The 14,992-nt window shown below is 36.7% G+C and overlaps 1 pseudogene; it reads left to right on the forward strand.

Moving 5' to 3' along the window:
* The first annotated feature begins 1,767 nt into the window (after positions 1 to 1,767).
* Positions 1,768 to 14,266, forward strand: LOC131328559 (actin-related protein 2/3 complex subunit 1A-like; annotated as a pseudogene).
* The last annotated feature ends 726 nt before the right edge of the window (positions 14,267 to 14,992 follow it).

Below are 14,992 nucleotides of genomic sequence, written 5' to 3' on the forward strand. Positions count from 1 at the left end.
TTCTCACTTTTCAACACTCTCACAATTTACACCCTTATGAAGAATTCACACCCACAAAATTCACATCCATGGAATTCACACCTACGCAGAATTCACACCATAGAATTCACACAATGTATGCATTATTTACACATCTTTACAGAATTCACGCCTCATAATTCATACACCTCAAAATTCAAATTCATCTACACAATTCAAATCTCTAAATGCAGAATTTACACCGCTAAATTACAAAAAAGTCTCAATGCCCCCATGTCAACAACAAACACTAGATGCTTAGGAAAAAAAAAAAAAAACTGACAAACACCAAAAACCATAATAGCCCCTTTGGCTACCTCGGTGAGAAAAGAAAAGGTGAGAAAAGAAAAGAAAAGAGTGTGGCTTCTCTTATTAGTGAGAAAAGAAAAAAAAGGATGGTGATTTCTCACCATCTCGTTTGGATGGACAAAATATTGGTGAAAAAAGAAAAAAGAGGGTTGTATGTATTTTACCAATATATCCTTCCTTTTTATTCCAATTTCCAGCCTTATACGTACAACCTCCTCTTCTTCTTCTCTTCTTCTCTTCCAAAAAAAAACCCTCACAGTTCTCTCTCCGTCACTGCCCCACGATCACCACCATCACTCCCGCCGATTGTCTTCCTAAAAAAAGAAAAAATTCGTCTCCCTCACAGTCGTCTCTTCTTCTTAAAAAAGAGAGTCTCACAGCCCTAGATCCACTGGGTTGCAGAGCGGTGATGGTGGGCTAAGGAGAAGAAGTGATGGTGCGGTGGTGGCGGTGAGGGGAGGCGGAGGAGGGGTAAAAGCGGGATCTTCTCTCTTTCTCTCAAATCTCACCAAAATTGGTGAGAAACGAAATAGGAGTATTTAGAGTATCTCCAGCCTTCATTCATATTTTTTTTCAAATTTGAGTCAAATTTTGGGTAAAAATCCATTTTGGATAGACACATCTCCAACCATCAAACCCAAATTTTACACATCTTCCTCTCTTTCTTTCTCTAACTAACTGCCGTTGGAGAAATGGGTCAAGGCAAAAGTTATCTCAGATTTGGGCGAAAAAAATAGGTAAAACCCAAAATAGGAACGGGTTTGGGTCAAAGATTGGAAAGAGAATTTTGTAATTTTTGTCCCATTTTTAAATTTGAGTCTTAAAATGGGTCAAGACTGAAGATGCTCTAAAAGCCGGAGATGCTCTAAAGGGGGATCTGGGCTCTCACCGTATCTCACCTTTTGTTCAGCCAAACGTGAGAAAGAAAGCCTTCTCACCCACTTTCGTTTCTTTTCTCTCCAACTCACTCCATTCAAAAGAGCTGTAAATTTCAGCCACCAAAACAAACACTCTAGAATTCACCCCCAAATTGCACAATTTGCGCTGTCACTCTAAAATTCACACCCCCAAATTTCACAATTCATACCTCGAACAAATCCTTACACTCAAAAGCCTAATTTCTTACCGCTAGCAAGAACAAGCATGTACCGTAAACCATGTAAAGCTATACAACTGTACATGAGGGTTTTATTCCAATCAATAGAAACAGAGTAAAAATTCAATTACAGATCTCTAATCTCACACTCAAAAAGCCACGCTTGGAGTCCAGATCATTCCAGTACTGCTTCCTCATTCACTAATCTCTCTTTTTACTATTCCGTTGTGTATAGCTATGCATTGTTACGTACGTTTTCATGATCTAGTACTGAACTTTGATTTAAAGTTCGTGGCTTTCGTTATGTGACTAGTCATTGGGTTGATTCCTCGTGCGAAAAATCGATGAGATGTGGGCTTATTGTATCACTAAAGCAATTGCTGATTAGTTCTTCTGTCTTTAATAGTTTTCCTTTTTGGTGGGCTATACTGGAAGTGAAAAGTGCTATTTTTGGGTTCGAGTCAGGTGTGTGTCAAGGCAAGTTTATGCGCATCTTGTCTATTCCCAGTCTCCTCGGTCCAGTGGCCATTTAGCTTTATCATAAAGGGCTGGTAAAGCCCGAAGGCTGCTATCCCAATAGGCCAGTGGGTGGAACGAGGAGAGGGTCGCCTTTGGAAGGGTTTGCTGTTAACCAAAGTGTCACTCCTTCCTTTTGATTATGTCTTGACGCTGACTGAATCCAATGCATAAACTCGGAAACAAAACAAAGTGCGTTCGCTTGGTGGGGCGGGGGATTCGCAAGAGATTTCTCTCTAACAGCCTGGCCCAAGAGAGGTTGCCAAGTTTTGAACTCAGGATGTCTGGGTTTAAAGCTCATCCCTATTGCCACTTGAACCATCTCTTGCGGTTGGAAGTGATAGTTACTTGCCTACTTTTAACTTGTTTTTTTTTTGGTGTTTTTTTCCTTCTCGGTGGTATGATTTTGGGTGGCCCTGGCCAGTTTGCAAAACTTCAAAATTGGCCAGTGAAAAATGATTGAATCAACTTTCAAAGTCTTCGGCGAAGACAAAGTCTATTTTTGTTGCTTCTAATTTGAACTAATTAGAGTTTACAAAAATGACAAAACTATTTTAGCATTTGCAGTGAAGTGTACATTATGCATTACACTTGTGAGTTGTTAACAGGAAAGGTACTAATTAATTTTGATCGATCTCAAGAGAGATAAGTAGCTAATTTTGTTAAACGACATGTTTAATTTGGTATTAATGTTCTTAATGCTACATCATTTGTACTTGGTGTACAAATCTATTCTTTGATGAATCAAAGTAAGAGAACCAGCAATTTCAACAATAAAGTTCAGATTGTTGATTTTCTTGGGGAGGAGCAGTTTGAGTTTATGCCCAGTTCTCGTATTGTGGGCCTTTGAAATCAGTCGAAGCATGCAGAGAAGAGATCATTGAAAGTATGACTTTATGTGAGTTATTTTTTGAAGAGGAGCAAGTTGTTGAAGTATTCCAAGTATCTATTTACTTTGCAGGGAAGGTGGCAGTCTCCTAACGAGAAACTCTTTTGAATCCACGAGCACACCTTGAAATCCTGATTGAATTCTATATGCCCATAGGCTACATCTTTATTTATAGACGCAAACCCTAAATCAACTAGGAAACAATGATTCTGCTGACCTAGAAAGATGATAAAGGAAACTAAGAGAAGAAAAATAATAGACTAATATTATTATTTTTTATCGGCAAAAGAAAGGAATTTGGTAATCATTGATACAGTTTACAAAGATTAACCTACTTATGGAAATTAAGACTATTAACTAATAACTCAAACCCTAAATCAACTAGGAAACAATGATTTTGCTAACCAAGAAAGATGATAAAGGAAAGTAAGAGAAGAAAAATAATAGACTAATATTTTTTATCGGCAAAAGAAAGGAATTTGGTAATCATTGAAACATTTACAAAGATTAACCTACTTATGGAAATTAAGACTATTAACTAATAAAAACATGCCAAAACAAGTGGCACAAAATTCAATTCCTAAAACAAAGTTATCACCAAAATAAATTTTCCATAATTTGAAACCCATAGGATCTTGTCAATACATCAGTGGCTTTCTGCAACTCTGTACTTAATATATCTTGTCTTGTTTTCGTTTATTGCAGTTTTAAGATTGAGCAGTCAATTTAAGTGTTTCATTCTGCTGTTCTTGTAGGCATATCGACGTTATATTCCATTCTTAGTGTATGTTCTGTTCTGTTTTCTTAGGAAAGTTATTAGTGATCATACCTTTTTTGCCATGTTATAGCTTTTCTTATTTTACGGTCATGTAATTTATGGCTACCTCTTTTTGCAGTGATTGCATTTTGTCCTAACAATAATGAAGTTCACATTCATAGATTAGTAGAAGAGAAGTGGGAGAGGATACATATTCTTCAAAAGGTAAGTTTTATAGGTTTTTGTGGTGAATTTATTGTTTTATGATAGTGTTTCTTTTGTCTTGTAAGTATTGTATATAAATCCGCCTCAGATTGGATGCAATGCGCATGCACATCTTGGCAAATGAAAGCCAAGAAACCCAAAAAGGCGTAAACACACAAAAAAAAAAAAAAAGGCCTTAACATAAGGCCTGGACCAATCACGTATGTGATGTTTTTGAAAAATGAATAACTAGGTCCAAACCAGGCAGAATAGTGCCATTTTATCAACTCCTGTGTAGGAATTGGTCCATTTACCATTGTATGTTGTTTAGCCTTGGCCCCTGCTAGGCATTGGTTTCTTTGTTTTTGTTTGGATTAAGTGATTTTTGAAGCTTCATCCTTCTACCCTGTTTGTTTGCTTGGCTGTGAAATGTTACGTACACCAACGAAGAGTAAGGTAATCATAATTTGCGCAGCATGACTCATCATGGTACATACCTTTCTACTGAGTTTTATGTAGGGAGAATGTACATGTTTTTCTTATATAAACGACTCATCATGAAAGACTCGTATCTTAGGGCTGGGTTAATTGAGAATGACCACTTTCATTGCAAAGAAGTTTGTTGCGTTAAACATGGAAGGGCAGAAGCAGTCTGATTATGGCTATGGGCAAATATAAATTATTTCTTTCTTGATGTGACCTGAAGTGGAACTTTTTCAAAAACGTATGTGTAGCTGACCTTTCTTATTTTGGTAAGCAAGAGTTATTTTGAAGGTGGATTAGGGTGAGTTCCATGTGAACAGGACACATGGGGGTTGAGTTTGGCAATCACAATCTTTGATAACGACATCACGTTCCATCAGATTTGCACCTTTAATGTTAGCTGCACAAAAACGAATAAGAAGACTAGGTTCTACACGTTCCAAGCAGAGAACAGTGGCTGAAATAATTCATTGCAAATTTTGTATTGTTTTTGAATATGAGACTGGATGCAAGAAGACGTTGATTTTCTGACAGAATCATTTGCCATCAATCAAGCAATCAGAAAAGGCTAGGTGCCACAAACAAAACACGTGCTTGGTTACGTATTTGTTTCCTTTGCTTATGCAAGTGAAGATTTCGACAGGACTGAACAAGAAATAACTTTTTTGATCAATTTTGGCGCGTCAAAAAATGTACCCAACATAATTGCTTCATGTGTTTATTCATAGTGTTTCTTTTTCATAAATTTCGGCTAGTAAACCTTCCACTTGAGACTGTCTCAAATGAGTTGTTTACTACGTTATTTTTTCTTATTTTGTGATAGTACATGCAAGATCGTTTGTCATATGCATCTATAGCTCATATGCATTTTGATGTAACTGAACTTCAATTGGCTCATGCTTTATCGTCTCCTCTTAAAATTATGCTCTGTTACTAGTCATGTCTACATTTCTCATGTAATTTGAGTGGCAACTGTCTGGTATTCATTTTCCTTCTTCTTGTTCTTGTCACAGCATGACCAAATTATTTTTGGGATTGATTGGAGCATAAGGTCCAACAGAATAGTCACGGTATCTCATGACTGGAATTCGTGAGTACCTGTTTATCTTGGAATGTTAAAGAAGTTTTCAAGGTGGAGTTGAGAGTTATATCTGTAAAGTTGATGCTAAAAACAAACTTTTGCATATCCTTTGTCTCTTTCTCTCTCTCAAGTGTCCGTTGCTGTGCCTTTTTACCCCCTAAATAAAGACAATAAATTTAATAAGCTTTGAATTTTTGTATCTATATAACCTTGACTCTTCTTTCAGCTATGTTTGGAACCAGGAAGGAGTAGACTGGGTGCCAACCCTAGTTATTCTTAGGCTCAACCGGGCAGCACTTTGTGTCCAGTGGAGTCCAAGAGGTATAGACATACATTTTCCTTTTCCCTTCTCATGTTCTTAACATCGAAGTACATGGTGGTTATTCAACCTTTCTTCTGTCTCAGTTTTCTTGCCTGAATGATGTGCTATTAGACTAGAGGAGCCTAAACTTACGAAACTGAAAAGGATTTTTCCTGTGAACTGATTTATTAGAACATGCACACTACGATTTGCTTACTTTTGTTGTCTTCAGCATTTTCCTTGATTTTTTAGTCATCATGTGGTTACTGAACATAAAAGGGCAACCAAGTACACGAGATTCTTACACTGGGGTGTGGGCTGATTTCTTCTTCGTGTACTAGTTTATACTTGGGAAAGAGCACTTGGCATTTTGTGTAATTAAGCCAACACTTCTCCTTTACATGATTATTGGAAACTCATGCATCTTCATTACTGTGTATGGTTTTATTGAAGTTTAAGCAACAAAAATGCTAGCAATGACCTGGACATGTTCATGTTTCATGTATCATCCACCTGTACGTTTGAGATCGAGTGTTGTATTCAACTAGAAAGCAAGAGAGAGTGATGACTACCTGCCTAGTGGCTATTTATCTTTGGAGCTAGATATGTTAGAGTTTTAATCTGGGTGTGATGCCATATTCAGTAGGTGAGTAATAAGCTATTAGTTGCACGAAGCGGGAGCGGGATAGCGGATGATCATAGAAGTATGGGAACACCGTCGGAAGCTTTTAAGGAAAATTATAAATACTTTTATTTTTTCATATATTTAAATGTCACAAAGAAAATATTATTCTACCATTTTAGATTGCAAAACATAGAAATATTTATTATTTTAATACGTGATTCCAGCTGTTCTCCAGTAAAAGGCAAAAGTATCATGTAATCCGAGCCTAAAAGAGTGTTAAAATCAGGTGTGGCAGTCCCACCAAGAAAAAGACAAATTTTAAGGATAAAAGACAATATAATCTCATTATCTGGCACTTTATTTGTTGGACAGTTGGACTAACAATAAATGACACAAGTTGCACATACAGGATACAAAACCCTTCAATAGGGCTTATGGTCTTCTTCCTCGATCGAGAAAGACCAACACTAAAAGTAAAAGAAAAAAATGCTGAGAAGACATCAACGGCGAGAAAATCGTCGGTGCTGAAACACCTTCCGTCAGTCGCTGGTGGTCGTCGCTGCCGGCGTCATCATTTTTAGAGGTGGCTGAACATTTTCCGATCTGATTTTTGTTTTTTTTTTGGGCCAAAGTTCCCATCCCTTTGAGGACTGTGTTCCCACCTAGAGAGAAACGCGTTTCCGTCAGTCTCCTTAGACCGAAACGCGAAATCGCTGTTCTTGAGGAGGAGCGCTAGCAGTTTAAGCGTTTCCTGCAACTAAGAGTAAGCTATTGGTTACTTGGAGTTTCTCTTTTCCCAAGCAAGTAGTTGAAGTGAAAGGTGTGGCACATTGCTGCATAAGTGGTTTGTGAACTCTTTTATGGGGTGCAATAAGAGTTCTTGTCGAAAGTGTGGAGCCGCCTTTATGTGCTGAAGGTTCTTTGCTGCTTTCTCTGTTTTCTTGGCTGAGAGAAGACGATTCCTTTTCAATCTTTTCCGGTGTGAAGTATATAGGGTAGTTGTGTACTGCTATGCGCCAGTAGCTGTATAGTTTTTAGCTTTGTGTTTCTGTACAGGATTTTTCCCGCTCTGAGCATTATTAAATACAAAATGGCGTATTATGAAATATGATAGCGATTAATGAATAATGCCACATTTTTAATTGTCGCTCTTGTACTGATGTTCATGGGTTATGGATATATCACCATAGACTTATGATATATTTGGTGAAACTAGAAGTAGAATCTACTTCTCTTATTAATTTCATTCATTTTTTGCTTCAGAGAATAAGTTTGCTGTTGGAAGTGGTGCTAAAACTGTTTGCATTTGCTACTATGAACAAGAGAATAATTGTTAAGCTGCTTTCTTTTGGCTGAAATATCCCCTATCTTCTATTCAATATGCCTCAGGTTTGCAAGACTTTTATCTGTGTAATATGCTCGTTCTTAATTACATACTTCTTTCTATGGATGATCCCGTGAATTGCCTCTTTTACATGTACAAGATATTGAATCCTACTGAAGTACTGATGCAATCCCAATGCAACTAAATCCCAATGCAACTAAATCTCGGAAATTAAAAACTAGAGAGAAGAAAATCCTTAGTAAGGGTAAAGAAATAACCAGAGAAAAGAAAACCCTAACTAGTTGTTTGGCAATGAAAACAACTCCTGGGTGATACTTAATCCATTTGTTTGACTACATATGTGGAGTTTTTCTAGTAACTCTGACTTCTTATTCTAATTTCAGTTGTTGATGCGTGTTTCAAATGCATTCCTTCAGGTGGGTCAGTAAACTTATTCGGAAAAGACACGATTCATCTGTCACAAGTGTTGCTTGGCATCCTAATAATGTGCGTATGTTTCTACGTACTACCCAGCTTTCTTCATACCAAGTAATGCTGTATAACTAGAATCTTTAATTGGTAATTCATTCACGAATGAAATTGTGCTTAATAATTGCTAGGTGGTCCTCAATGTTTGTTTGTTGGCCTGATGTGTAACTACTATAGTGTCCAAGTTGAAGGAGTAGAATACCTGCTATCTTTGATGGTTCTCGTTTTATGTTTACTTCTTGTCTTTTTCCCATTGTCAATCATGCACAGAAAAGTCAAGTTCATTGTAGGCACGTCCTCTGTGCCTATGAAAGAAAAGACGTAAAAATAAACAGAAAGAAAAACACTAAGGTAGTGTACTAAAGATAGATTGTGCAAGTAGACATTAAGATATTCTTGTGTACATGGCAGGAGAAGTTCACTTATTTTGTTCGTCACTCATTTGCTTTCACCTGTAGATTCTCCTTGCTACAACATCTACTGATGGAAGATGTCAAGTATTCTCCACTTTCATAAAAGGTGTGGATATGAGGTACGTTTATTGAAGTTGATTTTCGTTAATCAATATTTTCAGTGCGGTTTTCGGATTAAATGATCTATTTTGCTATTATTTGGTAACGATAAAGGGATTCAGGAACAGGTTCTGCAGGTGATTCAAAATTTGGGGAGGTGTGTTCTATACTCCTTTTATTTATGTATTTTTCATTTGTATGACTAATCATGCTGCAACCGAGAAACTAAAATGTTGATGGATATGCTTGTAAAACTGGAAATGTTACGTCTTGGTCAACTTTTATGGCTGTGAATACCTTGGAGTTGGGGAGAAAATCACTATTCAGTCTATTCTTCATGGAATAAAAATTGTTGATACTAGACTAAAAGAACCAAAAGTTGTACGAGATTTGGACCTTGATTTCTTTCAACATTGACTCTAGGTCTATCTTCACTCTCTCAATTTACATAGAAAGATCTTCCTGGAAGTTACATACTATAGTGTAACATATTCATTCTTGAGAGACAATTTGCTAGCAGATTATAAATTCAAAATCAAAGAATTGAGATGCAGGATATAAGTTAAATCGTGACAGAAATTTTTTACTATCCTTTTGTTAGGTTGGTACTCAAATTTTCGCATGGAAAATTCTAAAGGAAGCAATACTTGTTAAAATAAAATAAGCTTCTTGAGCTTTACTCATTTTGTAAAAGGTCAGCTCTGTATGTAAACAAGCATACTTCTCTTTAATTCATCTTGTGATCATTATTATGTAAACAAGTTATTTTGTTCGTCATGGGTGCATGTTTTTTTCTAAAAATAGTACTTGTGGATTATGTTTCTTCACAAGTTTTTTTCTGCTAGCATTGTCCATTTTTTTGGCAGGATTTTTTTCATTATTTGGTGTTCCTTTTTTCATGTTGGAGCAGCAAATTATTCAGCTTGGTCTCTCATTTGCTGGTCATTTGGTGTCAAATGGTCCCCAAGCGGCAATACACTGGCCTATGTAGGTCAGTCTTGTCTTTCTTTTGCTTAACTTTCAAGAAACATTGTTATCATCATGTCATGAGCTCAGATGCCTCAACTTTTGTTCCTCAGGACAGCTAGTCTAATATTTTATTATTCCTTGTCATATTCGTAGGACTACTTTCCGTATTTTTGTAATAACATGAGGTGTAATCAGAATCAAATGTACTCTATAGTTATTCAATTGTTTGCTTTTCTGGTACTGTCTGACTACTGGATCTGATTTCAAGTTTTGCTTTTAAATCATATAAGTACTTTTGTTGAATCTGTTGATGCTTTGAAAATGTGGCTATGATATTATCTTTTTGATATATTTTCTCATATATTCATCAATTGGGCAACTCTTTAGGTCATAACTTGATGATCTACTTTGTTGATGAAGTTGGTCCTGCTCCTTCTGCTCAAACTGTTGCTTTCCATGATTTGCCTCTCCGTGATGTGGGTCAGCGTTCACTCTCTTGCTATTCTACTTAATTCAACTTTTCATTGTCATTTTTTTTTTCTTTATTGGATGTTTAAGTCAGCCCATGGTCTTCTTCAGGTCTTATTTGTTTCTGAGAGAATGGTTATCGGTGTGGGTTTTGACTGCAACCCTATGGTTTTTGCAGCCAAGGAAAGGGACTTGTGGTATGTAGTAGTGGTGTATTGACAATTGATTATCTTTGTGGCAATCTGTACATGAAAAATTGATTGTTTTATTTGCTGTTTTGTTTCCCGATCTCCAGTCGTCGGTGGTTACATTTTTCTAAGTCTTTGTATTCTTATGTATCATGGCAGTATCAGAAATAGGCTTTACATTATCTTTTTAACTTACTTTGCTACAGCTATATGTTGTTACTATGGGTTGCTTTTATATTTGTCACTAAGTCAAGTGTCTCACTCAGAAGATGGCATGAAATGATAAGTTTTGCGATTGTACACCATTGCAGGGCATGTCTCTTGCTTGTAGTAATTAAACTTTCAGAAAGTCTATGGACACAGCAAATCTGTGCACAGATTGTTATGTGGGGCCTACTACGGGTCCCACACAAGTGATCCGAACCGTTCATTATCTTTAAAACATTTTTTCAAGGGGCCCCGCATAAAATCAGCTCAATCCGATACCTATAAGTACTTGATCTAATCGTCTAACTTTTCATTCTCCAAAAACCTGAATGAAAAGTTAGATGATTAGATAAAGCACTTATAGGTATCGGATTGAGCTAATTTTTTGCGGAGGCCCTTGAAAAAACTTTTTAAACATAATTAACGGATCAGATTGTTTGTATGGGACCCTTAGTGGGCCCCATAATGCAATCTGTGCACAGACTTGCTATGTCAGTAGCAAGACTCTTAAACTTTGTTCTATTTTAACTTCCATAGCATGGACATTTGTAGAACTGGAAGTTTATTCATCATTTGGAAAATATACCATGTCCCATTTTACTCACTTGTGATCAAAATAATGGAGACTTTATTACTCTTTATGTTTCAGGACCTTTCTTAGGTTCCTTGGTGAAAGAAAAGCATCATCTTCAAGTGCAAAATATGGTTCACAGGTAATTATATCCATGTATTTTCTTGTGAGTATACTGAGTATTTGACCAGAGACAAACAATGCTGTTGGCTTTCAACTTTCAGCACAAATAGTAGTTGTTGGTGGGTAGCTTACATAGCTGCCAGAAGCATGCTCTGCTATATTTAGTTTAAGAAAGAATTTAATGGGTCAAGGTGGGGTTAAGCCAAGGGCCAGGAGGCAGGAGCCCCTTAGTCTGATTGATGATCCAAGCCATGTTCCATCCTTTTGATGTGTAAATTGGACTCTCAGAAGCAAAATTCACCTTCATCCTTTTTAAGAAACAATTCCTACACAACTCAGTTCTAATTAGTTGAGTAGCTTGAAGAAATTCTTGTCTTGTGAAAGCTATATTAATTGAATCATTGATTGGGTATTCATCTGCAATTTCCTCTCCTTCCCATGCTAGCAAGGAACAATTCAGTATTTTCCTTCCCTACTAGATATCAATAGAGGTGAAAATTGGGCCAGGCCAGCGGGGGCATGGCACAATTGGAAGAGGGCACAGTACGACACTTTTAATAAATGGGCCAGGCCAGACTGCAGCTTGGGCACGATAAAGCACGGGCAAGGCACGAAGCACGACACGACCACATGCAGGGCACAAGCATGGACCGATTATGATTTTTGCCTCTTTTGCCTGAAGGATTACGAAGATACACATCTTGGACTTAAAATTTCATGCCCCAATAATGTTACCCAATATTTTTCTAATTTAGGCAAATAGTGAAACTAACTAGTAAGGTCTAAGGAGTTAAAATGGCTATGATTATTGAGATATGTATGTCTTATAATGTCTTCTTTTGTTGTCAGAATCGTACGATTCACGATTCATATCATACGATTCGATACGATTCGGTGAGTAATCGATACGAATAGGCTGCCGAATCGGAAATAGCTGAGAATCGTAAGTGAATCGGTGATTTACGATTTCTATCGTACGATTCGGTGGGTAATCGATACGAATAGGCTGCCGAATAGGAAATAGCTAAGAATCGTAAGAGAATCAATGAATCGTTCGATTCACTTAAAATTTCTGAAATTCATTTTTTACTCTTGTTTTGCTTCTTTTGTTGTTTGAGAAGGGTTCAAATATTTTTTTAAGGTATAGTATTGTTAAATGTCATCTTTTGTCTATGTTATATGGATAGATAATAAGAAAAGAAATTTATTACGAGAGTGAATCGAAAATGAGGAAGATAAATGGAATATAACAACCCTATAGAACTTCTAAGGGTTTGTTTTGTACTTGCGACTCTTTCGTACAAAAAGAACCATAAGTAGGCTTTAAGAATCATCATCTCTTGGTAGTTGCAATAGAAGCAACTTACCTAATATTGCACGTTATTATCAAATCATCATTTAGAAGAAAGTATTTATTGATTAGGCCTAAATCTTTCATTTGTAGTATATATTGTTGTTACCCTAATCAATAAGCATAGGTTTCTATGCATTATAGAAGTCATGACCGAATCAGAGCGATTCACGATTCGATTCGATTCACGATTCAAAAAATGACCATTTCGATTCTCGATTCGATTCACGATTTGACAACTTATCGGTATGTAATCAAACAGTAGTGATGCAATTCTTACCTATTTCTTTTACTGTATTATTATGATCTTTTCCCTTATCAATAAAATGATTATATTTCCTATTTTGTTATGTATTGCCAGTATAATTAGTTGCAATAGTTGTCTATTTTTCTTTTATCTTTTCCTTTTGGCTTTACAATACTCAGCTTTACAGGCATGGGCACAACACAGCTTGTGCCGTGCCCACACGTGACTTGCCAAGCCGGGCATAAAGTTTTCTAACATGGCACGGCACGACATGCTTAATAAATGGGCTAGGCTAGGCTTGACACTAAGCAGGCTAGGCACGGAAATAAATGGGCCGTGCCAGGCCGGCATGCCCTATTTGACACCTCTAGATAGCTCTTGCATTTGGTTTATGTTGAACTTACCGTTGAAGTTGTGTTGCCTGGGATAAACATCCAGTGTTATGGACCATGTAGAACCAAATTACTACCATGCCATCCAATACACACAAGAAAAATATGACATGCAATGTAGCACCTAAAAGGCAAAGAGTGCTGACTTCCTGCTCAATCTGTTAAACTTGCCATGTATTTTATACCAATCAAAGCTAAATGCTCCGATAGAATGAAGTAGTAACTGGTAAGAAATGTAGCGAATTTAGTTTGGCTAACTATAAGAGTATTAAGTCCTGATTCTTCTGTACGTCTGATCTTGTTTGGTGTGTCATAATTTTAGGGGCACATGAGTCAGCTTTAGAATGACTTTCTTATTTTTCCCTTGGTGCAGTTTTCTGAAGCATTTGGTAAACTGTATGGCCAATCAAAACAAGGAATCAACAATGATAGAGGCGAAACTTCAATACCACGGGGAGCCATTCCTGAGAACTGTATCAAGTAATAACCTTATCTGAAGTCCTGTTTTATGCATATTTATCTCTTCTTATCTCTATCTGTTTGATGCATAACATATGTTTTCTGTTTTTGTTTTGGATTATAGATCTATTGTACTGCTTAAGAGAGAAGGGGAATCTACAAATACTCGCTTCAGTACTTCTGGTTTGTTTGTTGAATATTTGTCTGTAAATTCCTATTTGCTTAAATATCATGAAATGCTGTAATTTTGTATGTGCTAAAAAAATATAAACATTCCATTGGCAAAATGACAGGTGTAGATGGAAAAGTCGTTATTTGGGATTTGGAGAACCAAGAAGATTTGTCAGAATATTTGTAAAATCTTGACATTTATCATCCTCATCCATGTAGAAGGTCGTTTCCAAGCTCGAGCTCATCTAGTGCACTGTATTCAGTTGTGAGCAGTTGATGATTATACTGGTTTTACCTACAAAAGAGAACCGAGCTCTAGGAGATCTCATGTACTTTCATGGACGCACTTTTGCCTCTCTGTATATTGCTGTACTGGTTGAAAAGGAAAGGATATTTTGTAGATGTTAGAGATCATGGATGATACACACTTTATAGATGGCAATGTGATTGCTACCTAGTACCTACCATTTCAATATGGTGTTTTTTCACTAGTAATATTTCTTGATTTTGGATCTTGGCTGCAGGTTTCCGTGTCGTATTTTGTAAATAGATGAATCAGAGGTGAAGGAAGATAATATTGGATAAAAAGTAATGGATTAGCATATCCTCTGAAACTAATCTTTGCACTGGCATAGTTATTGGACTTTTTTGACCAATAGCCCACGGATGTTTTCTACAACATTGTATACCGCTTGACGAATTGTAAAGGTGGATGCCGATTTTGGAGAATTTTTGTTTTCTGGAATTCTGGGGGAGTTTTAATCACTTTGTTTCACTCCTCTGGAAATCATTTTTAATGAAATGAATCATGACCATTCATAAGTGTTTTGGATTGTCCGGATTTTAATGAAACTTTTTCGAAGAAGAGTTTAACATGCGGACTGTTCAAAACACTTTTAGACGGTCACGATTCACCTCGTTAGAACGGTCACGATTCACCTCCATAAAATTGATTTACAGTACCCTTCGGAAAGAAGTTTTTCAAACCCTCATTATTGTGATTTGTTGAAAAAAGTGAATTGTCATGGTAGATTACAGCGAATTGGATATTCCGGTCAACTGTCAAACCTATTCTTGATTTCCAGGTCGAATACCATAGAACATTGAACGAATCCTGAGGAACTTGGGTTATCACATTACGTCAAGAAATAGCCCAAACTAAGCATTTTGTTATCCAACTTTAGGTTGGAATTTAGAATCTCAAATATTCCACTTCAACTGATTCTCCAGTATGTGACCTTT

This window comes from Rhododendron vialii, chromosome 6a (assembly GCF_030253575.1).
Source record: "Rhododendron vialii isolate Sample 1 chromosome 6a, ASM3025357v1".
In the NCBI taxonomy this organism is placed as follows: domain Eukaryota; kingdom Viridiplantae; phylum Streptophyta; class Magnoliopsida; order Ericales; family Ericaceae; genus Rhododendron; species Rhododendron vialii.